Raw genomic sequence first — 25430 nt, 5'->3', positions numbered from 1 at the left:
ACCTCAAGGTTGTGATCCTACTGCCTCAGCCTCCTTGCACAAGTGTGCGTTGCTGTGCACAGCCCCAGAATGAGGAACTTGTTACTTTTTCTTACAAGAGCTATAGGTGAAGATGTTGGATGAAATCCCATTTGCATCATAACAAGTTCATTGTTAGTTGACATTTATGCTCAGAGTTTTACTTCATTCATTCATTGATTTTATTCAATGACACAGCCTGACCAGTTAATGCAGATGATAATCCAGTGAATTTTAAGTATGGGGAAAGACGCCTGATGTTGCATCTGACATAAGGGGGGGTAGTAAAAGAAATCACAGAGCTTTTTATTCCCCCACCCCCGTTTTAAGGATACGAATTTATTTTTATTCATGAGCATGTGCCCACACCTGTGTACTAAGTGCATGCCATGCCCATGGAGGTCAGGAGTGGGTATCAGACCTCCAGGAAGTGGAGTTATAGATGGCTGTGGGCTACAGTGTGGGTGCTGGGAACCAAACTCAGGCCCTCTGCAAAAGCCGCCAGTGCTCTGAATAGCCATTTCTTCAGCCCCAGGGCGAAACCTCTCCCCGCCCCCAAGAATCCCTAAAATTAACTGTAAGTACTGTGCCAGTGGACATGACAGGGATGAAATTAAGCTGAAGACGACTCTGCAAACAAGTGTAAAGAAAACTCTCGCGGGAGTCAATTCCTTCAGCAGATGTTTTCAAGCAGCTGTATGTGAAGCACTGCTCTATGAAGACGCAGAGCCGAGAAATTCCAAGCCACGTTCTCCAAGATCTTACAGTTTAGCGATGGAGAAAGCAGGTGCAACCATCTGGGGTGACAAAGAAGAAAATGAAGACGTATGAGCATCAGAGAAGCATATCAAGTATAAAGCTACCTGAGGGATGAGAGGGGAGATGAGATCATAAGAGTGGGCTTTATTCAACTCTGGGAGGAGAGAGACAATGTCAGTTGGTAACCAACGGGCAAGCCGGGCAATTGTGGTTGGCAGAACAGAAGAGAAAGAGAAGACAGGTTAGGCTGTAAGTTCCTTTTGCAGCTGGAGCCTGGAGAGCTATCCAGTGTGGCTGAGCAGACGAGTCAGCGGGGCTGTCACGGTCTGTGCTTGGCAGCACATACGTGATGCCATGCCAGCACATACATGTGAATGTTGCCATGCCAGCACATACATGTGAATGTTGCCATGCCAGCACATATGTGTGAGTGATTCCATGCCAGCACATACTTGTGCCAGCACATATGTGTGAGTGATGCTATGCTAGAACATAGGTGTGCCAGCACATGCGTGTGAGTGATATGCCAACTTTCTACTTCCCCAGTTAGGAAAGGTCTTATCTGGTGTTAGAACAAAGTTTTTCTTTTCTTCTTTCTTCCCTTTCTTCCTTCTTTCCCTCCCTCCCTCCCTCCCTCCCTCCCTCCCTCCCTCCCTCCCTCCCTCCCTTCTTTCTTTCTTTCCTTCCTTCCTTCCTTCTTTCTATGAGAGAATATTACCAAGGCTTTGGAATATGTTTCCCTTTTATGTTTCAGAAGATAATGGCTGTTGTTAAGTCGTCAGAACTCTGCACCTGGGATGTGTGAGAAGCAATAAAAGGGTGTGTGTGTTGGCCACAGACTTGACGGGCAGTGCAAAACCGACTGGGTGCTGTCTGTGTTAGTAACCAGGCTCATCCTGCAGATTGAGTCCCTCCCTCCCTCCCTCCCTCCCTCCCTCCCTCCCTCCCTCCCTCCCTCCCTCCCTCCTTCTCTCATAATGTTGGGAATAAAACCAGAAGCTTTGTACATGCTTGGCAAGTACCCTCCCTGAAGAACACCCCAGCTTGACTGCTTTGTTTGTTTCTAAGGGGAAGTGATACGAAGGTGGAAAATATTTCTCGTGCTCTCTTTTGTTTTGAATTGATTCACTAAAAAGTGAAGTGATTCTGAGTGGCTTTGTAATCCTCAATGCAAGATAAGGGTAAAGTCTCAAGTTTGCATAAGGTCAGAGTGGGTGAAGAACAGCAGTGCAGGCCTTGGCAGGGCAATCTTGTGTAGGGTGGGGCTTTCTTTGTTTAGGGGAGTCATTTGGCCATTCCTCCTAGCTGTTGCTCTGCATGAGGCCTCCTTCCTCAGGTGGCACACCTCAGTTTAGGGATTAAACTCCGGACTGGAGGAAGCCCCTTGTGTTGGCGGTTGTGTGGTTGAGACTTCTTCCTATGCACTCTTGCAGCATTGCCCCTGGCTGTGGTGGTCAGAACACCGAGCTTGATAGGCTGCCACAAGGGCATTTATTAGACGTTTGCTAAACTCTTCCTTGCAGGAATAAGATGTGAAGCTCTTACTTAGAGACCTTACCTGTTTATGGGGCTTATTTCAATTTATTTTCTTCTATACTCAATTAAAAATAACTGCCTTTTGGAACCAGTTATGCATTCTGGAGGGCAGTGGAGTGCTTTTCACAGGGCAGAGCAAAGTGGCTTGCCTAGAGACAGTCCGTAAATGACAACAGTGATGGTTGATTAGTTCTCCAGTTCTTATTGCCTGCCCATTTTAGGTTAGAGATAATAGAGGCCATGGCTTATGCTTCCTGGAAAGAGACACAGAGCGGACAGTGGGGTAGAAAAGCATGCCAGTCACATCTATCTCTGTGTGCTCTGAATTGGGAGTCTCTACCCCCCAGCTCATAAGGACCCCTATAAGGCACCAGGGCCAGAGGCTCTCTTGAGTAGCCATGCCCAACATCAAGGCTTGCAGCCATTTCTCCAACATCTGCCAACACTTCTCTTATTAATAATGGTTCAAATGCACCCATACGCCTCCGTACTCTTGTCTTTCTCCCTTCTTATCTTTTTCTGGAATAGTTTCCCCTTCTTTTTTTGCCCAAGGATCATCTATCTTTCAGGCTTAGTTCAGATGTCTCCTCTTCTTTGAAACCTTCTGGCCTCCATTTTTTCTGAGCTGTTAGGTAAGAAAGCAGAGGTCTCTCCACCGTTACCAGACACTCCACCTATGGATGACACAGGGTGTCAGTCTGTGAGATGCCGGTACAATGGTGGAGGTGAGTGTGATGTAGAGCTTTGCTGGACTGCTGCGTTAGAGGCCCACACTGGGAAGGCATTGTAGCAGGAGAGGGATCCGCGCTACTCCAGCATCCCCAGTAGGCTTCGCTTGTGGCACCTTTGGGGCATCATGACTTGTCTTTACTTGGATGTGCCTGACTCTTTCACTGCACGGTACCTCCTTTGGGTACCGTGTCTGAGCCATCTTTGGGTCTTTCACAGAGCTCTTCCTAATGCTTGATGCCTTATATTTGCTCTTCATGGTGCATGAGTCAATGAAGGCTTTTTTTAAAAAAATGAAATGTTAAATAAATTTAAAAGCTTGTTAATATGCTTAGACTGAATTCCCCGGATGATGTGAAAATAGTAAGTTGGTTCAGTGTTTTAGCCTTTGTGCTTCTGTGCAATCATTTCTTTCCTTATCGCCCATACTTGGTGAATTATCACAACACAGGGACGATATGTTAATAGACCTTCCCCTCCCTGTCCCATCTGCTCTCCAAAGGGGACTCATCTACTTCCTTATTGATTACTAATCGGTAGATATCATTATGCACAAAGTGCTATTCCTGATAAGCTGAAAGGGTGTGCAATAGTATGTAAGGTAAGACGCTTGCTTGCATAAGGACTTTGTACAGTGATAAGCCTGTCTTCCGGTCTGTGGTGTGAATGTTGGTGTCATTAGGTGGGAGGAGTCAGAGGAAGAAAGGGTTGGGAAGGTGGAATGGAGGTGTATTGCAGAGGCTGGAGTGAGGCGTTTGATCCACATTGTGGAGTTAGTCATAGATTTTGAGCAAGGAGGTATTGGGGGCATTCATCGGGTCAACCCTGTTCAGGGCAGGGGATATGCGTCTATCCCATGGATGCCTTTGGGTTCTCTCTGGGGAGTCTGTATCTGTCTTCTCTGTTAAGTAGAGCTTGCCTTGTCATTTGATGCCTCTTTGGAGAAATCTAGAGGAGACCAGTGCAGTCTCACAGTAGTTCTGCATGGCTCTATTAGGATTTTGGTTATGAGTGTGGATGATAGACATTCTATCAGGCTCTATGTGGGTAACATTCAAATCTAGGTGTGCTTGACACCGAACCTGAGATATTTCTACCGTGTTAGATTTTAATAAGGCGAAAGAAGGGAACTGCTGTGGATTAAAAAAGCTTTCAAAGGTTTACCTATTTATTGTGTGTATGGGAGTGGGGAGCACACGCCACACTGCATGTGCAGAGGTCAAAAGACGCTTGGGATCGCCAAATCCCCTGGGTCTCAGGGATTGAACTTGGGTCGTCAGGCTTGGCAGCAGGTGAGTGCCTTTGCCCACCGAGGCATCCTGCGAGCCTCACTGTGGTTTTGCCTCAGAGGAGAACTTGGCAGCTATGCAATGCACACGAGCTTTGACTTTTGGCAACTGTTTGGAAATGGGGAGACAGTGAGTGTCATTTAACAGTGTGCCACAGCACTCCTCCTGCTTACAGGGACGAAGTGTGTCCCTGCATCAAGACAGATTCTTGTACCTGGAAGAGGGAGCAATTTTAGCTCTTTACCATTGGAATTCATTGGTGATGATGGTTTCTCCCAAGAATAGATGCAAACTCTGAAAACTCAGTGCCTAAGTTCATAGTTCACATTTGTATTTTGGAGGCAAACTTTATCTGAACATAAGGCACTGTGTTAGATGTGATGATGATGATGATGGTGGTGGTGGTGGTGGTGATGATGATGATGATGAAGATGAAATTAACAATAAGTGAGTGCCCTTTATTGAGTGATTACTAGAAGAAGGGAAGCATAAAGAAAACCTTTGGAGGAATTCTGTCAAGAAGGTCATGAATATGAGGTGAAGAAGAGAACCATTTAATCTCACAGGGAGGCAGTGCAGCAGCAAACTTTCCTACAGCAGGTGTTTCTCTGTGTTTGGGAAGCCATCTTGTTTTTCACTGCATTCTGCAAGCAATAGGCATGAAAAAAAAAGATGGCAGTGAACAAATTGAAGGTTTTGCAAAGTTTTGGTAGGTTTCAGTGGCCCCTCTAAGCATCCTGTTCTTTGGCTTTGCTAACCAATGTACTGAACATATTAGTGTCGAAGATGGCTCCCCTCAAAATATACCCTCTTCCCTCTTCATTTCTTTCTAATGTGTGTAGGTGGTTTGCCTGCACCACATGCAAGGCTCGTGCCAGAGAAGGCTAGAAGAGTGTGTTGCATCCTCTGGAATTACAAATGGCTGTAAGCAGCCAGGTGGGTTCTGGGAATTGAACCTGGGCCCTTTGCAAGAGCAGACAGTGCCCGTAACTGCTGAGCTACCTCTCTACCTTCTGCTATTCTTGTTTTCTTCTTCTTTGTGATACCAGGAACTGAACCCAAGGCCTCATGGACGCTAGGCAATGGCTCTACACTGAGGTATAGCTGGAGCCCTAAACAGACCTCTTTGTAGATCTGTTAACGTAAAGAAGGACGTGGGTCCGGAACAGCTCAGATCATTTTGATTCTGCCTATATACTGCCATGCTGCCTTTCTCAACCTGAGTTCATGGCCGCCCTTCCTTCCTTATTTCTATGTATAATACGTATAATATGTATGTATAATACAGGTGTTTTGTATGCACGTGTGTCTTTGTACAACCTGCATGCCTAGGAAAGACGGCTAGAAGAATGTGTTGGCTCTCCTGGGACTGGAGAGTTACAGATGGCTCTGAGCTGTGATCTGGGTGTTGGGAACGGAACCTGGAACCTCTGGAAGAGCAGTTACTGCTTTTGACTTCTGAACCATCTGTCCAGCGCCATCCTGCCCCGTCTTAATTTATTTTCCCCGTATATAGCCTGCCCACGATTTATGATGGTTTGGGTTTATGATTTGTTGACCTAATAGTGATACTCATCAGTCTATTTCCTCATGATCGTAGGCAGTGCAGCGAACCACAGCTCCTATTTAGCTGGCTACGGGACCACACGAAGGTCTGTCAGCATTCTGCAGCTTGCTGAACTGTGGCGCACAGGTTAGCAATACGCTCTGTGGCTGAACTGTGGTGCAAACCTTAGGTGTGACAACAGAGCATTTTCAGCTCTCTGGACTCATTGGGGTGCAGCCTCCCTGAGAGCTGAAGAGCATCTTGCTATTTTTCGGGTGTGCATGAAGTCAAAGCAGTCCTATCTGGGCTTGTGGATGCCAAAACACCTTCATCTCAGAAGGGAAAGAGAGGTCTCGAGTGCCCGCCTTTCAACTCCTTTCAACAAGAAACTGTGTTTCAGACCTCGTTTTCTGTCTCCTGTTCTGTAAACTCTGAATGTTCGGAGGAGATGCTGATTCTGGGAAAATTAGGGTCTCTTTCTCCTCATTTTTCATGTGGAGAAACTATGTGAGAAGGCAGCAGAGCATGAACCCATATGCTTGGAAGTCTGGCCGTGGTTCTTGCTTTGCCCAAACTGATGTCATCCAGTGCTGGGTCTGGGGGCCAAGCACACGTGCTTCCCCCAGCATGGCTTTAACGTTCCCCAAAGCCAGGTATAGAATCGTTCTAGAAAACAATTATTTTAAAAACTGATGGAATAAAATAAAAAAGTTATAATTTAGTTGTATCTGGACAATAATTTATTTTGTCCAATGCCACACAGCTTTGTTTGTTTGTTTTTAAAAACCTCTTTAGGTCTGCAAAATTATTTACATTTGTATCTGCAACAAATTCAATGATAGATTTTTTTTTTAAAAAAGAAAACAGGTTTCTCTCACGACTAAATTACTTGAGAAACATCCTTGGAAATGACATCACTGAGCTTCATAGGACCATTTAAAACTTTTTTTGCTTATTGCCGAGTTTCCATCTGGAAAATTTGTACCTATTTTTATAATCCATAATACATGTGAGATGTAAAGTATTTTAATATCCCCCCGTGTGTGTGTGTGTGTGTGTGTGTGTGTGTGTGTGTGTGTGTGTGTGTGTTTAGACCAGAGGACAATCTTAGTATCATTGTTCAGGTGCCCTACAACATAATTTTAAGGATTTGTTTATTTTTATTGTACGTATATAAGTGTTTGACTGTGTGCATGCATGGGAACCATGTGTGCACAGTGCCCATGGAGATCAGAGGTGGCACCGGATAACCTAGAATTAGAGTTATAGACAGTTGTGACTTGCCACATGGGTTCTAAGAACCAAATCTAAGTTCAGAGGTGTCCTTAATCTCGGAACCCTTACCCCAGAAAAGAGGCTTCCCTGACTGGGAAAGAATTTGGATTTTGAGACAGGGTCTCTCATTGGCTGGCTCCTTCATTAGGCTAGACTAAGTAGCCAGCAAGCCCAGGTATCCTCTTGTGTGTTTTCCAATGTGTGCACATGCATGTGTGTGCGTACAAACAAACACACACACACACACACACACACACACACACACACACACACACACACGGAAAAATACATTGCAAACAAAACAAAGCAAACCAAAACCAAAACCAAAACGAAAAAATTCAGCAAACCTCTGGTTGTAGGGAAATTATAACTTGGAAAGCGATCTTTTGGAAAGAGTGGAAAATCACTTTGAAGAGCAAGTCCCTGGTCAGTGTTTCAAAACTCCCTCTTTTCTGCCAGCCACCAGGACACAAAAGGCAGGGGACAGTGCTATGGCTTCCTTCCAGGTCTTGCCTGCTTCACCCTGGAAGCTCAAATGGACAGGATGAGTGTTGGGTCCCTCTTGGCTCACCTCCTGGCTCACCCTGTTTTCTAGATGGACACTGCAGAGGGCACGGTGGGATTCAGGCTTTAAAGCCAAGCTCCCTTTGCTGCTGGATTCGTTGTTATGGATTGGAAAACAAAAGTTTGTTTTTATCTGCACAACCCTGGGGTTATGTGAGGTTACAAGACTTCCTCTTTTAGAAAAAGTCCCAGACAGCTCGCCTATCTTCTCGTTCTATCTGTGTTTGTGGGTGATTGCAGTTTTCATTGTCCTTCCTTCAAGCTAAACAAAGCGAATGTGTTGCACCCAATGAACAATGTGGCATTCCTTCTGTGTGACACATGGGCTCGGGAAGATGATAGAGTTCAGGTACCAGACCCAGGGAGAGCATTGCCAGAGAGCTCCCTAACCCAACCTTTATGTTTGAGGGCCCAAAGGGCACAAGTAGTGAAAGTTTGTCCCCTGGGGATTTCCTGTTAGCAATGCTACCTCTGAAGGCTGAAGATCAGTTTTGGTTACCCAGCAACTATGCTAATGGAACTCAGGTGTTTGAGCATCTGGTGTGACACAGACTGAGGCACAGTCAGAATCTTCTGTGAATCAAGGTGGCAATGGTAGGGACCTCACAGGGTGACATCAGTGAGAAACCATGCTGAGTTGAATGGCAGATATGCAGTCTCTGGTCACTGCTGTCATGACCATCCCCTGGCCCACGGTCACCTGAGGAATGTGGAAAGCATGTTTTTGAAGAAAGTTTTAAACTTTTTTATATACATATATGCAGTTCAATTTAGGCATAATTAAGTGTTGGGCCTGTTCAGAAGGAGTCTTGGGGACCCTTCCCCTCCACTCTCTTCAGTGTTACTGTTTTTGTTCCGTCCTTAGTGGTGTGTGCTCAGGCCTGCCACACAACACAAGTGCTTTTGAGGTCTCCAGTCCTCACATCACTGCGACGTCCTTTTCCTTTCAATCAGAATTGAGTGAGAAAAGTCATATGGCCAGTAGGCTTTCCAGGAATTTTAAGAAATGCTTTAAATCTTACCCATCCCATTACCCATGTTTAGTTTTATCATAGGGGTGAGGCTTATCCCAGCAGAAGCACAGATCCCAGTTTGCATATGGATATGGACCTTGTCCCAATAAATACAGAAACAAACAATAAACTCAATCTAATTCGTCAGACATAGCACCCAATATATAATAAATTGCCTTTAGAATAACTTTTGGAATAAAACATTTATACTTACTTATTTGCTTGTTGTGTGCATGTCTGTGTGTGTGAGTGTGTGTGAGCGTGTGTGTGTCTGTGTGTGTGTGTGTGTGTGTGTGTGTGTGTGTGTGTGTATGTGTGGTGGTTTGAATAAGCATGATCCCCATAGACTCACATCTTTGAATGCTTGGCCCAGGGGGAGTAGCGCTATTAGGAGGTGTGGATTTGTTGGATCAAATGTGTCACTGTGGGGGCAGGCTCTTATGCTCAAACTCCACCCAATGTGGAATCCAGTCTCCTCCTGGCTTTCTTTGGATCAAGACGCAGAACTTTCAGCTCCCCCAGCACCATGTCTGCCTGAACAGTGCCAGGCTTCCTGCCTTAGGATAATGAACTAAACCTCTGAACTGTAAGCCAGCCTCAATTAAATATTAGTTTTATAAGAGTTGCTGTGGTCACGGTGTCTCTTCACAGCAGTAGAACACCAACTAAGACAGTGTGCCCTGGTGTGAGTGTGGAGATCAGAGCACGGCTTTCCAGAGACTGTTCTCTCCCTCACAATGTGGGTTATAGGAATTAAACTTGGCCCGTTAGCCTTGGCAGTGAGTGCCTTAACTTGCCGAGCCATCTTGCTGGCCCCAAATACGTATTAAAGCTCACAGGAGAACAAACAAGGGCACAGCAAATGTCATTATAAAGAAGCTTTAGGACATTTTTGAAGCTTGTTTAATTCTTATTTTATAAACAAACATTTCATGCATTAGGTTAATAAAAGAGGGTACTTTTATTCACATGACTAGGAAAACCTTGTTCAAAGGAAGTGATCATTTAAATGGTTACTTCTGATTCAATTTTGTAAAAATATTCAGGAAACAGATTTTCCTACTTTCTAATAGGGACAGAGTTTGCATTAAGTTCTTGTATATTAGAATTAAAAATGCAATTATTCATTAAATTAAGCCTAGTATATTTTAATATATATGTATATATAGTATACATATATATATACATATATATATATATATATATATATATATATTCCCAAGGATGGAAATTACTTGAGATTCACTGTCCTTATTTGTAATTCAAAGGGTACAGAAGCCTGGAAGTTGCTATCACGACTCTTCTGGCGGTACAATCTGCCCTGTGTTGGCATAAAGCTAACCATAGCTTTCTTTTGCCCTAGTCAGTGCAGATGTGTAACTTTGCTGCTGAATATTATTGTGCTGGATTATGAGGGTCTGTCCTAGACACAGCTGAGGGTCCTGTGTTCCACATGGTCTGTGTACCTTACCATCTTTCTAAATCCAAACCATTGGAATTCTGAAATATTCCCAGCCCACAGATCTTGAATCAAAGCTTGTTCCAGCACAGGAGTTTTTACAGAGGACCCTCCTATTCTGGGTTTCCAAGAATGGCCCCATCTTTTTTTCTTAGACAAAGTCTCACCTATGTGGCAAACACTGGCCCCACTTTTGATTCTCTCAAGGATAGTCCCTCTTAATATCTGTTTCCAGGGTAACCACTGATCTGTACCACCAGTGCTGGATCCATACTCAAAACTGTCCCATCCTTGTTAATAAATTACATGGTCATCATGCTCATCATCATGAATTGTTAGTTATAAGCACTGCTGGTAAGAAGGCTTAAATTCTTGGTGAATTCCTACATATGGAATTTAAAACAGGCAAGATCCTGATATCTTGTAAGTCTAAATAATATAACATTATTTATAAGATGGAATTAAAAATATATTCCCTACTGCCTTCTTCAGCAGAATTTTCTATAGCACATGTAGGTAGATAGATAAAAGATATTTTATTGCCTATGAATTTCCCTTTGTTCACCATGATGCTTGACATTAATGTCATAGTCCTCACATACTCACTGGGGATACTTTGCAACTGCTGATACATATACATGTACATATACATATACATATACTTATATACACACACACACATATGTTTTTCCTGTGCATGCATACCTCTGAAGTTAATTATGAATTCAGCACAGTAGGATACCAGAGGGTATTAAGAGCTATTGCTAGAGAGATGGCTCAGAAGTTAAGTGTGCTTGCTGATCTTCCAGAAGACCCTAGTTTGGTTCCAACATCTTACAGCCACCTGGCTTTTGCAAGTTACCTGCACCCCCACCCTCCCCAAAGATACACACACATACACACAAACAATAAAAACCCCAACATTAATAATAAAATATAACAATTCTAACCATATAGCATAATAAGTTACTTTAAATGTATGAATTTTTTTTTGGAACTTCCAATAATATTTTCAGACAGTGTGTGACCTTTAGTAAAAACCACGGAAACAATGGATAAGGGGGCAACTGTAATAAGTTCCTTGTTATTTATTTAAAAATATTTATTAACCTTTGGCTTTTGCCATACGCTATGACAGAATTGGTTTTGATCATGGAGATTTCTTGACTGTTAGAGTACACAGATTTGTGGGGGCTTTCTTCGGGGAGGCTGAGAAATCTTGATTAGGGAGTAATTTTGAAGCTAAATCAGTGACTAAGCCAATGTATTAGTCACTTTTTTAACTAGACACTATGTTGCCCCGGCTGTCCTGGAACTCACCCTGTAGACCAGGCTGACTTTGAACTCACAGAAATCCATCCACCTACCTCTATCTCAGGGGTTATAGGTGTGCCCCACCATAGGTGGTCTCAGTTACTTTTTTTTGTTGTTGTTGCTGTTACCCAATACCTGGCAAGAATCAAGGGAGGAAAGGTTTATTTTGACATTTGGATACACTTTCATATGGGTACAATGTATTTAGATACAAAGAGTTGAGACAAAAGGCAAGGTGGTGGAAATGTCTGTTTGCTGCAACAATAGGAGTAAGAGGCTGTCGCTCACATCTGGATGATCAGCAAGCATTTCCCGGACAGAAGGTGGGGCTGGCCCAGAAATCCCAAGGTTTGCCGATAGCATACTTCCTCCCACTAAGTGCTACCTCGTAAGGGTTCCAAAAAGCGACCGATCTCCTAAACCTCCCTAACCTCACTGCCAGCTGGGAACTAAGTGTTCACACACAGGAGCCAGTGGAGGACGCTTTCTCAGACAGTAGCAACAAGTGAAAGAGCACTTACTTGAGGCCGAGGCAAAACAGCTGAAGAAACCTTGGGGCAGAAACTCCCTGTCCCCCGCCCCAGCAGCTTGGGGAGCAATGACAGCACAGGGGCTGGAAGGGACTCGGTGCTTGTGACATCAGTGGGCTTCCAGCAAACCCAACAAGATCTTAACTTGTGATTCGGCTGCAGAGCCTTTGCCTGGGCAGGCCTGTGAGCAGTGGAGGGCAGCCCGGATGGCTGCTTGGTACAGTCTTTGTAGAAGGAAGCAATTGTTTTTGAGCCACTGGCTTCCCTTTCCTTGAGCACAGAGTCTTAGCTGTTCCCCTGGACAATGGTTATATGTACTCTGCTTGGTTCTCTGAGGTCAGCGCAGTGACTGCAGTTTCCAGCCTGGCTGGAACAAGTAGAACTGAAGGTTCATTCAGGCTTCCTTCTGCAAATGAGGAAAAGTTGCAAATGAGAAACAGAGCGCAGCTTACTCACGGCAGGCTTTTGTGGAGCCCCGAAAGGCTTTGGGAGTGGTTACTCCATCAGGCTCCAAAATGAACCGATGCTGGGAACCCGTGTTGCTGGAACAATTTTAGGGGCTGGTGGAAAATAGAGTTTTTTGGAAATTGACTACTGGGGCTCGGTGTGTGGGGGCGTCTAAGATGTGCATTCTGTGGTGGCTACCCAGCAAGGGATGCCTGTGATGTCTTCCTCTTTTACCAAATTAACCTATAGGAGGTCACTCAATGCTTCTGTGAAATCAGTGGTGTTTTAAAATGTAAAAGCCGCCCTTTTTAAAATTTTAGTATAGGAATTTCACTGGGGAGGTATGTCTTTGATGTCCAAATTTGAGAGACTTCTCTAAGCAAGCAGGCAACCTCTTCGGTCATCTTTTTAATTTTCCGTGCACCATAACAGCTTTAAGTGAATTATGAACTGGTACTGCTGCCCATCTTTCCCAGGAAATGAAACTCAGAGGCTCATTGACCAGATAATTGTGGCTTCATAGGGTCAGCCCTTAAACCAGGCAGGAGAGATGGGTAATGGTATACAGTGCCTGGAATAGCAGACAATCGAAGTGTAACAGAGGCACCACAAAAAAGAGTTTTCTGGGGTTCTATTTGCAGAAATCTGTTCTCCTCCTTCCTTGTAAATTATTTACATGCTTAGCTATTGTCTTCCCTGCCAAGTCCTCTCTTTTTGAACTAATTTGAGACTTAGACCGAAGTTACAAGAGTGGTACAAAGAATTCCTTTTTTTCACACCGCCCCCCCCCCGAATCCTCAGCAAGTTACTTGTAACTCTGATGTCCCATCTCTCCTGCATACTTGAGTGTGTCTTTCCTACATCAAAGACACATCACCACAGCATGACCACCAGCAGGAAACGCACTGGTGCATTGGTACCATTAATCCACAGACCCATTCAAGTTTGCCAGATGTCTCAATAATGGCCTTTGTGTCGAGTCTGATTCAGGGCCAGGCATTGCATTCAGGAGCCCTTCCTTTTTAATCTGTCCTCAGCTTGCATGAACTTGACATTTTTTTCCCCGGACAATTAGAGGCCATTATCCTATAGAATATCTGCCAATCCGGCCTCCTTGGGCATTTCCTCATGATGGTATTCAGGTCAGGTACTTTCAAATCACATCCTCACAGGTGTGATGCTCTCATCTTGCATTCTTGTGGGTCACCTACGACTGATTTGTCCTTTTCTCGAGGATGTTCATTTCCTCACTTGATTAAAGAGTTGTTAGCCTTTTTTTTGTCGTGAAGTTAATTCCCCCTTCATAGTAAAAATATTTTGTGAAACTATTTTTAAGACTATACAGAGGCCCCCGTTTATCAGTCTTTTCCCTTACAGGTTAACATTTACCAATCCTTCCCCTCCTCCTGCTCCTCCTGCTCCTCCTCCCCTTCCTCCTCCTCCTTTTCCTCCTTTTCCCCTTCTTCCTCCTCCTCTTCCTCCTCCTCCTTCTGTTCCTTCTGCCCCTCCTCCTCCTGCTCCTTCTCCTCCTCCTCTTCTCCTTCTCCTCCTTCCCTTGTTCCTTTTGCTTCTCCTGCTCCTCCTCCTTCTCCTCCATTTTTGCATTTATTGGGGGTATGTGCTAGGATGGGTGTGTGGAAATCAGAGGGCAGCTTGCCATGATCCTACCGTGCGTTCTGGGGATTGAACTCAGGCCATCGGGTTTGGCAGCAGGTGCCTCTACTTACTGAGCCATCTCACCAGCCCTGTATATTGTTTCTTGAGACAGGATCTTACGATATAAGCCCAGGTCGGCATCAATATGGAGCCCTTTAGGCCTTGAACTCGTGATGATGCTCCTGCTTCAGTCTTCTATGCTGGGTAGACAGCCTGTGCCTGCCAACATGCCCCACGTTTCATGAATGTTCCTTAACTAAAGACCTTCTGCTCTGCTAGGTACCAGATGTGAATGTCCGGTTTCCACTGTTCTGTTTGTTGACTGACACTCTTCTTTATGGAAAAGCTTACTCTCTGTTTACTTATTCGTGGATCCTCTCGTTTTCATTTTCCTTACTTGATGCTCATACTCTGCCCGATTTGGTCAGTGTGGGCCTTTTAAGCTGAAGTTTGCCTCTATGTTTTCTTTTTTGACATGTTTTATTCTTTGAAGACCTTCCCTCCGCACCCCCGCACCCCCACCCCCCACATAACTAAGCAAACGCTTTGGTTAAGGCCTGTCTTTTGTGTTCCCTAGCCTGGCCTTGGAGTCAGCCATTGTTCTCAGAATCTCTGGTTCTGGTTAGTGGAGTATTCAGAAACTAAGATTTGAGCAGGGCGTTGCTCGTAAGGTTTTCATTGCTCATCCCAGGCCCTCTGAGAGGATGCACATATATATGGACATACGTGCATATTTACAATATGTATATATACATACTTACACATGCATGCTTTTCACATCTACATTTATTTCTGTATTTTTTTAACACAATGAACTGCCTTTATTTCAGTATGCATCCACATTTCAGCATTTAGTGGTCCTGAACAGTGTGGGGAGCGTGGCAATGAGCCAGAAGCCAGGCCCACCGATCTGCAAATGGTCTGCGAAATGTGGTGACACAGAGCTCCTCTGGGTCCCTGTGGAGGGTCTGAGGAGCAACACTGAAACCCGAGTCTGCAGGGTCAGAGCCTTGTGCTCCAGCTGTCAGGCTCCACACCAGACCCGATGGGTGGCCAGGGTGACTGAGAGCCCTGTTCAAACCTCTTCAATGTGTAAAAGCAAAGCAATTATGGGAAAAGGAACCAACTCAGAACCATGTGCACCGAGGACGCTCCGCATGGCCTTTCTCTAGGCATATATCCAAGGACCCTGAGCGCTGGCCTGTCTGAGTCGCCCTGTGGCTGCTCTGTTCACCTCTAGACCTGAGCTCAAAGCTCAAGGGCTGACGGTGGTGGCAGGGCCGAGAACCCGGCGCTCCATTCCAAGGCTGGTGGCAGGTGAACAAGTGTGGTCTGGAGCTAAGTGAGGGAGGCCAGGCTCTTCCAACCTCATCTGGTGGCTTCTGGCCACAGCATGTGTTGGGTGGTGATGGGCAACAAGGGACTTGAGGAGGGGAAAGCAGCACCCCTTGATAAAGGTGGGGATATGGGAAGCCCTGAATTCCTTACCCACGGCCAATTTCAGAGGGAGGGGAAGTTACAATCTAAGCTTTGACCAAGGGTGGGAGTGGAGGAGTGGGGACCATGGCTTGGATGGGGCAATCACTTAAGGCTTAAGAAAGCAGGGGTGCAGCCAAAGCGCCCCAAGCTCAGCGGTGGTCAGTCCCACGGCTGCTACCTGAAGCCTCCCCATCTATTCTAAGGGCCACCACACAGCTGTGGCAGAGGGCGAGGCAGGCAAAGGCAGACCCAGGCCGAGTGCCAGCAGCAGGTGTGAGACGTCTCTGTTCACAGTTGTGTTAGCTGTGCCCACCGCTCCCAAAGGAAACCAATTTCAACACACCTTCTTGATCCCAGAAGTTCAACCAGGCAGACAGCGGTTACACTCGACAGATGATGTTGCACAGCACAACTTAGGATTTTCAAATGGACCATAAGTTAGCATCAGAGCAGTGTCTCAGGATGAAGTCTGAGTGGGGCTTCCTCTCCAGTACCTTGAGGCCTACAGATGGATCTAGAAAATTCACTACTGTGGAAAATGAAGACTTGGGTTGGACGGGGAAGGGAGGCCGGGGCCTTGGTGACTAATTGCTGTAACACTGTCCTTCTGGTGGCTGTGGCAGCTTCATGTTCTCTTTTGACATCATCAAGAGCCTCAGTTCCTGCAGGATGGCTTTGATGCTGTGGGAATCCCAGCACTGCCATGGCTCGTGGATCCACCACTCCATTGGAACTGCTCACACCGCTCATGTTGACTCTTGTCACAAATCTCACAGACGGGGGTGCTTGTGGATACTTAGGCCCACACTCTATCTTAAGGCTGTATATTCGGTTTTCATAAATTGTTCGTGGAGGCCCAATTATCACGCCTGCCCATCTTGTGAGTGTCATGTCCTTGTCGTCCTCCAGACCCCAGCTAACTGTGCCGTCGCCTACTCCTTTCTGGCCTTCTTCCAGCTCTTCCAACAGTCGGGAATTTCAAGGGACTTTTACTCCTGAGCCTGTGGTGACTGCCATCTTGCATCTTATTTCTGTATTTTTAAAAGGGATTTATTTATTAATTTTATTTCGTATATGAGGGTTCCATTTGCATGTACCACCTGAATGCCAGAAGAGGACATCAGATCCCGTTACAGATGGCTGTGAGCCACCATCTGCTTGCTAGGAATTGACCTCAGGACCTCTGGAGGAGCAGCTGGGCTCTTAGCTGCTGAGCCATCTTTCCACCCCTATTTCTGTATTTCAATATGTGAAAAACTATTTCTCCAAACCAATTCCCTCTCCACCACTAGCTCAGTGCCCTCCGTGAATCCAGCCTCCTGCCAGTGTAACTTCCCTCCTCTTATTCTGACTGTGTTCATTCTGTACCTGTCTAGCTGTGTGCACATGTTACTGTCAGGTCCCATTGCTTGCCTCACTGCAGCCAGGTTGTTGTCCTTGTTCCTTGGCTCCTGTTATTGCTCCTACACAAGGCTTCTGTTTTCTGTAGAGGAAGCCTGTCATCTGTCTCCCAGCTTCTGTTTTCTTCCTGCATCCGTCCTCGCTGCCTCCCATGGTCTTTCATCTTCAAGGATGCCTCTGCCTTCTCTCTGTGCTGAAGCTTGCTCTATGCCAGTCCCCACGCTTACTATGTTGGCCTTCCCTCTTCATTGGTGGCTACTCTACTTCACACTCTGGTAACTATAAATGGTGCTACTGAAAGCAGCAGAACTGGATCTTCTCAGTTCTGAAAGCCAGAAGCCTGAAATCAAGGGGTTGGATAGATTGCTTCCTTTTGGAGCCTCGAAGGAGAAGCTGGTGGGTGCCTTCCTTGGTTTCTTTCTGGTAGTTGCTGGCAGGTCTTGATTCTGTGATTTGTAGATGGATTGTTCGAATCTTCTCTCTCTCTCTCTCTCTCTCTCTCTCTCTCTCTCTCTCTCTCTCCCTCCCTCCCTCTTTCTCTCTCTGCCTTTTGAGTGTGTCAGTATCTAGATGTCATCTACATAGAAAGACATTGATTCTGTGGAACTTGCAGAATGAGACTGTTGGGGCTCAGTCTACACCACCTCAAATGTAATTATAAAAGCCCGCATATACCACCCCAGATATACTTCTTTGTTTTTTTTCTTATCAAGCTGATTACTGTGGGAAACTCAGGCACAGGAATAGGTCTGGGAAACCATGTAAAAGAAACCTAAAACATACGTGTAAAAGAAACATATGTGCTTTAGAGAGAGTGTTAGCATCAGAGAGAATTGACATGACCACTCCTATTACCTAAGACTGTATCTGGCCAACAGTGCTTAATACACACACACACACACACACACACACACACACACACACACACACAAGCACACACACAGACATGCACACGTGCACACGTGTACACACACACGCACACACATGCACACATGCACACACGCAAGCACACACACAAGCACACACACACACGCACACACGCACACACACTTCTCCATATGTATGTAACCACAACCCCACATAAGCCCCAAGTGCTCCTGTACTCAAGATGCTGTTTACACTTCTATCACCGCTTCCTTTTGAGTCTGGCAATCAGTGGGATGCCTGTGAGTATGGTTAGATAGGGTTTAGATAGGACTTTTCTCTTGTTAATCTGCCTTACGCTATCTTAATTTGTAGCCAAGCCAAAGAGTCTAGAAAAGTAGAAGAAAACCCCATTTCCTTCCCTAAAGTAGGCAGGCCTACTTTAATTCAAGATAGCCTCCTTTTAATGTGGGTACATCCTCAGAGATAACCCTTTCAAAAAAAAATGACACATTCACAGTTTTTGGTAGATGAGGTTGTTGTGGGGCTGGGAGGTGGGGGAAGGCTTTTCACTAGTCTGTCTGTCTGCTCTGCTGAGTGTGCTCTTGGCTAAAGTCACTTACATACGATGAGAAGGAAGGAGGAAGGCTTTCCGGTGTGTTCAGGAGGGTATCCTCTATAGACAGATTATACCTATTTTCTCACCTGAAGTTCAGGCCTCTGCTGATGTCAGAACAGGCTAGGAAACTCAGAGCTCACAGTGAGCACAGGCTAACTCCCGTTTTGAGGGCACTGGGTTTCTGCCTTCAAGATACTGTAGTCTTTACTTTGTTCAGGAAACGTTTGCACCTTCTGTGTGGGCCACTTCAGTGTTAGTGTATGACCCCCATCCTGGAGCTGTCCAGTTTGAAGCCAAACAACTGTCCCTTGATTCAAGTTGCCAGCCAAGTATGTGTCCTAAGGATTACAAGTGCCATTTGGGATGGGTCAGCCATGACTGTCACTAATACAGAAGGAGACCATGGCTTTGTGGTCCCATGACAACAGTACCCAAGGGGAAGCCTGCTGTGTAACCTGTGGCACAGAGCCCCTAGTAGTTTGTGCTTGATTCTTAATTACTTTTACAGCTGAAAAACCCGCTTCTTCCCCCACTTTCCTCTCATTCCAATGTTTTGAGCATCCCCATACAAATTATACTTTGGCATTCTGTCTTAGTTAGAGTTTTACTGCTGTGAGCAGACACCATGACCAAGGCAAATCTTATAAAGAACAACATTTAATTGGGGCTGCCCTACAGGTTCAGAGGTTCAGTCCATTATCACCAAGGTGGGAACATGGCAGCATCCAGGCAGGCATGGTGCAGGAGGAGCTGGGAGTTCTACATCTTCATCTGAAGGCTGCTAGTGGAAGACTGGCTTCCAGGCAGCTAGGATTAGGGTCTTAAAACCCACACCCACAGTGACGCACCTAGTCCAAAAAGGCCACACCCACTCCAACAAGGCCACACCCACTCCAACAAGGCCACACCTCCTAATAGGGCTACTCCTTGGGCCAAGCATATTCAAACCAATACACATTCCCAGTGTCTCATCATTCAACTCTGCCACGTCGTATTTAAACATATTCCAGGAGTCTAGACATTTCGCTCAACCTAAATGCTTCAAAAGTGTAAACAGGGTTCCTTAAGCACTTGTGCTTTTCTTTCACAGAGCGAGGGCTGAACCCAAGGCTTTGTACTTTTGTGCTCTACGACTAAGCTGCCTCCACAACCTTTCCTTAAATACCTCTAACCAGTTTCATATCTGCAGACATTAGTGGCTATTCACTGAAAGCTCTTTATTTATATGCTCAGAATTTAATCTTTGAAAACTCTGAGGGAGTTTCGTTTATTTCAGAGGAGAAAGATGGATCCATAAAGATCCTGGCTTCTGCCACCCTCTGTACCTGGTTCTTGAAGAGCACCCTAGAAAGTGGATGCAGTCGACAGTGGCCCCCCTTACCACCTAACAGCTTTTAAGTTGTGGAGTGAGTAGCACAGGCTAGGGAGCTTCTGAGTTTTATAACGGCAGGCCGATTTCTCATTTACAAAATCCCAATTCCTACCTCATAGAAGGCATAGAATAAAGAGATTCCCGAGCTTCAGGTTCGCCCTGCACACTTATGAGACATGTAGGACCCAAGGAGGTCTCCCGTGGTACCCATTTTGCCTTTGGGTACGTAAGATGTCCTGGAGGCATGGTGGCTAAGACACCAAATATCATCTTACATTCTGCTTAATGGCCATAATCTTACTCTGTGATAAGGAAAGACAGTGTTGGGCCCTATGGAGAACATAATGACTCATTGAGACATTCCATACTGGGGCAAGAGAAATGGTTAGGAGTGCTTATAGAATAGTTCTGAGGACCAGAATTCCTATCCCAGCCCCCACATAACAAACCTGTCCACACTCGGAACCCCGGCTCCAAGTGAGATAGAGACTGGAGGATCTTGGGATCCTGCTGGCTTCTAGCCTAGAAAGAAGACATGAGTCCTGGGTCAAGGAGAAACTTTATTTTAAAGGATTAGGTAGAGGTGGAAAACACCTGACTCCTTCTGGCCTCTGTGTGTTACACACAAGCATATGCACCTGCATACTTGTACACACATGGATAATTTAGATAATAATAGTCCTTTAAAAAGCCCCTTAAACATTGGGGCTGAGGATGTGGGTCAGTAGCTGGTCGTGTGCTCCACGCATGAGGCTACTGGGCATGGTGGCACACTTTTGTAATCTTATTGTTCAAGAGGTAAAGATAGGAGGACCAATCTTTGTCTTTAGTCATCTTTGACTACATAGCCCAAAACTCTTCTCCAACAACAACAATGACAACACTCAACAAAGTTCCATGTTGCCGAGTGTTGAGTAATCCCCAGGAGACTGAGCCAGGAAGATCAGGTGTTTGAGACTAATCTGAGGTACATGGTGACGTCTTGAGACCCTATCTCAAAGCAAAAATTCAGGTCGTCAAATTAATTAGCTCTGAGCCAGGCAAGATGGCTTCCATTAGCATCCAGATAGTTCATAGTGTTAACAAATTAGTAAGGCTCTTGATAACAGTTAGAATTCTTTTGGCAGTTAAAATTCTTCTTGGGAGGTAAGATGGTTTGTATATGCTCGGCCCAAGGAGTGGCACTATTAGAAAGTGTGGCCCTGTTGGAGTGGGTGTGGCCTTGTTGGAGTGGGCTATAATCATCCTAGCTGCCTGGAAGCCAGTATTCTGCTAGCAGCTTCAGATGAAGATGTAGAACTCTTAGCTCCTCCTGCACCATGCCTGCCTGGATACTGCCAGGCATAATGATAATGGACTGAACCTCTGAACCTGTAAGCCAGCCCCAATTAAATGTTGTCCTTATAAGATTTGCCTTGGTCATGGTGTCTGTTCACAGCAGTAAAACCCTAAGACAGGAGGGGAAGTTCAAATCATCCTCTGAAAGCCAAGAGAAGGCACTTGGTGCTGCTAAGTACAGGACGGACAAAGCACTGAGGTGTTTAAGTGGTTTGAGTACTTCTCCGGCAGGAGAATCTGGCACTCTTGTGAACTGCTCATCATTTTGGAGTGGGAAGCAACATGGCCTCCTGGCTTCTTACTCTTCTCCCTACTGACAGGCAGGAGATGGAGACTGGCAGATAGGAACGGTGCTTTAGTGGTTTCCGACACCTTCAGTAAGTGTTAATGAGAAATTAACATCAGGGTGGTGGAACATTAGCTTTCTGTGGGACTTACACTCCTGAAATAGCTCTCCAGGTTAATCAGAAACAGGCAGGGCGCATGCTTCTCCTCCTCTGCTTTCTGTCCCTTTGAGAACCTGGAGGCATGTGCACTGGCCAGGTGACCCTGCTTTAGGAAGGAAGTTACGCTGAAGCAAATGGAGAGTGTATCCGAGTGATGTAATGGGAGAAGCCTCCTCTGGTTCTTTCCTCTTCCTGTTTCTTTTTATGATAGCTTCTATTGATTTTTTTATTTATTGACATTTCAAATGTGATTCCCCTTCCCAGTTTCCCCTTGAGAAACCCACTATTCCCTGCCTCTCCCCCTGACTCTATGAGGGTACTCCCCCACCCCCTCTCGCCTCACTGTCCTGGCATTCCCCTACTCTGCATCATTGAGCCTCCACAGGACCAAGGCGCTCCCCTCCCAGTGATGCTCAATAAGGCCATCCTCTGCTACATATCCAGCTGGAGCCATGTTCCCACCCTGCCCCCATGTGTACTCTTTGCTTGGTGCTTTGGTGCCTGGGAGCTTTGGTGGTGGTGGTGGTGGTTGATATTGTTGTTCTTCCTATGGGGTTGCAAACCCTTCCCTAACTCCTCCGTTGGGGACCTTGCGCTCAGTCCAATGATTGGTGTCTTGAATCTGCCTCTTTGTCCCTGCATTTCCTTTTAACAAGAGAAATTCTGCTCTTCCTGTTTCTTCAGGAAAGGAATGGAGAGAGGGAAGGCACTTGTTTCTTAGCACAAAGAGAGTGCGGGAATACTGTTTTCCTTGTGTAAACTACAAAAGTAAAGCTGTGGTTGGCCAGGGTGTGTGGGGACTTCTGTTAATCCCTGTTTTCCAGAAAGGTACCAGAGGGTGCTGGGTAAAGGTTGGAAAATGGCTTCCTATTCAGCAAGCTTAGCCCCCGGAGCTGACACTGGGTTTGTTGTACTGTATCCTCCTGCCCTACCTGTGGCCCCCGCAGTACAGGCTCCTAATGTGGATGGGGCTCAGATGGTGACATCCAGGCCTTGTAGGCACACATTTGGTCTGCAAGAATATGTGTTCTTTACCCAGAGGGGAAATAATATGGATCAAAGATGGCTGTTCAAGTCCCAGATTTAATGATCAGGAGCTCTGTAACCTTGGATACTTTAACCTCAAGGACCTGCTTCTTCAGCTGTAGAGTAGAAGTCACAGCAACACCTTCATGCTGGCGAATGCACAGAGCTAACGCTCTCTATGCCTATGACTTGCACCGTACATTGAGCAGGTGGACCTGGTGGCTGTTGCTAATAGTCTTCTGCTGAGTGTAGGGAAATGCTGGACTTGACAGCGGGTGGTGTTTGCAGGAGCTTGCAGGTCTAGACTGGATCATTTAGTTACTCATGCTCAGGGTCTTCCACTTAGCACTAGGTTGTAGAATATGAATCAGGATTTTTTTCAAACCAAGTTTCCCAATATAGAATACCTTTGATGGCCAGTGGCTAGCACACCTCTTCTGGCACCTCCACAGGGTTATCCAGGGCAGATACTTTGTGTGCACCAGGTATCTGATGGGTGATCCTGACTAGGGAAGGTTAGACCTGTCTTTCATTCTTAGGTGAGGTGTTATAAATGACTAGCAAGTATGTGTGTGACTAGCAAGTAGCCTACTGGACCCTGTAGATAGAGTTGATTGTTGCAAAAGTCTGCTGGGTAGAACTGATCTATACTTCTTAGGTGCAATGCGTGAGCTGTAGCCATACGTATTTACACATATAGCAGCATCAATGCAGGCTTCCAGCTCCAGGGGGCCTTGATGGGTTAATGCCTAGAAAAAATGAAACAGACACTGGAAGGCAGCGTAAATGTACATTCAATAACTGTTAGAGGCTGTGTTATGAGTTCACATGGGGATTTTTGAGACCTAAGTTGTAGGGTAGCCATTGTAGAAGAGATAACACTTGAAAATATGCAGAGGGTTGGTTGACTATTTCCTGACTGGACCTCTCCCAGAGCTCCAGCTTCATGCGTCTCATTGACCAGTCGAAAGAATGTTGGACATTCTTTCGACTGTCCCAAAGAGATCTCAAACAATAGATCAGAAGTCAACCTTGGCATGTCTTCAAGCCACATTGGGTCACAGCAGCTGTGTGCCAATGGTCCCTACCTAGTGGAAAACAGGAAAGGAGGTTACAGAAGTCCACAGACATTTGAAGGTGGAAAAGAGGAGTTAGAAGGAGGAGCCTGTTTGTGTCTGGATTCTTCATGTGCCACCTTTAAGGTCATTTGCTGCATTGAGGAGGGGGCTGAATCCAGAAACTTAGGAAGGTGAAGGAAGCGAGAGGAGACCTGAGGGGAGGAGTTGAGAAGTGAAAGCCACTGAGACCTGAGGAGGCTCTGAAAGATCAGTGGAGATGATGAGTCATGGATTCAGCCTATCATGATGTCTTGCAGCATGAGCAAAGGAGGCTAGTTGATGAGAACCATTTGTACTTAGGAAATGGAGCTACTGTGTTGGAAAGTACACAGGGCCAAGGAACATTCCAGGGAGGAGAAGCAAGAGAGCCAGGTCAACACATAGAAAAACCAGTTGGGATTGCTCAGTGGGCAGAGCTGGCCACGATACTAAAATGATTCTGGAGAATTTTAGAGGCCTAGGAAGGACCTTTGTAGGTCATGGTAAGAGGTCTGGGCTTTGTCAGAAAGATACGAAACGGAAAGTCCTAGACATGTACATGACCTCTGCAGACTTGTTTCTTTGATTACCAAGTAGAATTTGGAAACAGACTGACGGCAGAATCGGCCACTGCAGGATTGGCTGGGCATCCCAGCTGAAGAAGGCAGTACCACTAATCAGGCTGCCCTGGTGAAGATGGAGAGGGTGTGGTTACAGGGCAACCCCACAGAAGCAGGGCTAAGGGGCCAAGCGTGGCAGTAGGTGGGAGGGCGAGGGAGATGGTAATGGGTGACATCAAGTCCAAAGGGGCCAACCAAACATGCAGAGGTCTAGCTGTTTTCCAGTTAGTGTACTTGACCTGGGCTCCTTAGTACTTGTCTCAGAGCTGCTTGTTAAACCCAATGGGGCGTCTGAGCAAAACACAGAGGCAGGAGCATCACAAGTTACATGCGCCGTCAAGCTTACGCTGTAGCAGACGAACCGTTCTTTTTTTTTTTTTTTTTTTTGGTTCTTTTTTTCGGAGCTGGGGACCGAACCCAGGGCCTTGCGCTTCCTAGGCAAGCGCTCTACCACTGAGCTAAATCCCCAGCCCTAGACTAACCGTTCTTGTGAGGCTGTGATGAGAATCACCTTCTGGGATGACCACTATGTCACCTGTCATACCCCAAACTGGTGCTACGTTAGTGTCTTTTGAGCATGCATATAGAGACCCTAAGGCAGTTTTGCTGTGTGTTTATGGTAGTCACACACCACTACACATTATGATCAGAAGCTAAATCAAACTGCATTGGGTACCAGGGTAGTCTGTGACCAGAGACAATGTCCTTCTGTAAAATTGCTATGGCAATATAATATCCTCCCAAAGCACCCAGAACTCATCTAATCAGAAAATTCTGTGTGGAAATATAATATATATGTATATATACATATATGAGATTCTCATCGTGGGAAGCCTGCTTTGTGATAAAGGCATTTTAGAATTTTAATCTCATATGCATTTGTTTTCCATTAGTAATGAACTTCACTCACCATTAGCTTCCTCCTGTCCCATGACTCATTTGGAGATGTTTGTTAACCATCAGGGATGCGGAAGGCCATTAGATTAATGGGCACTAAGTGGCAGTGATTCCCCTCACTTAGTGGCACATAGAA

General features: G+C 45.7%; 2 protein-coding genes, 1 long non-coding RNA gene and 1 pseudogene across 22 annotated transcripts in view; 1 reads left to right on the top strand and 3 right to left on the bottom strand.

The window, feature by feature from the left end:
* Positions 1–25430, bottom strand: part of Erich1 (glutamate-rich 1) — a gene marked incomplete at its 5' end in the record, with an annotated part of 52793804 nt that overhangs the window by 30032045 nt on the left and 22736329 nt on the right.
* Irf2 (interferon regulatory factor 2) overlaps positions 1–25430 on the top strand; it is a 111848-nt gene that overhangs the window by 20309 nt on the left and 66109 nt on the right.
* Positions 177–12264, bottom strand: LOC134482504 (uncharacterized). The gene is made up of 2 exons (XR_015640361.1): positions 12024–12264; positions 177–815 (listed from the first exon to the last, which is right to left on the bottom strand). It is a non-coding gene; the product is annotated as an uncharacterized LOC134482504 (long non-coding RNA).
* On the bottom strand, positions 16147–16631 carry Ube2v1-ps3 (ubiquitin conjugating enzyme E2 V1, pseudogene 3; annotated as a pseudogene).

This window comes from Rattus norvegicus, chromosome 16, assembly GCF_021556685.1.
Source record: "Rattus norvegicus strain SHRSP/BbbUtx chromosome 16, alternate assembly SHRSP_T2T, whole genome shotgun sequence".
Taxonomy (NCBI): domain Eukaryota; kingdom Metazoa; phylum Chordata; class Mammalia; order Rodentia; family Muridae; genus Rattus; species Rattus norvegicus.
The sequence above is the reverse complement of the archived record's forward strand: the minus strand, read 5'-3'. Positions and strand labels throughout refer to the sequence as shown.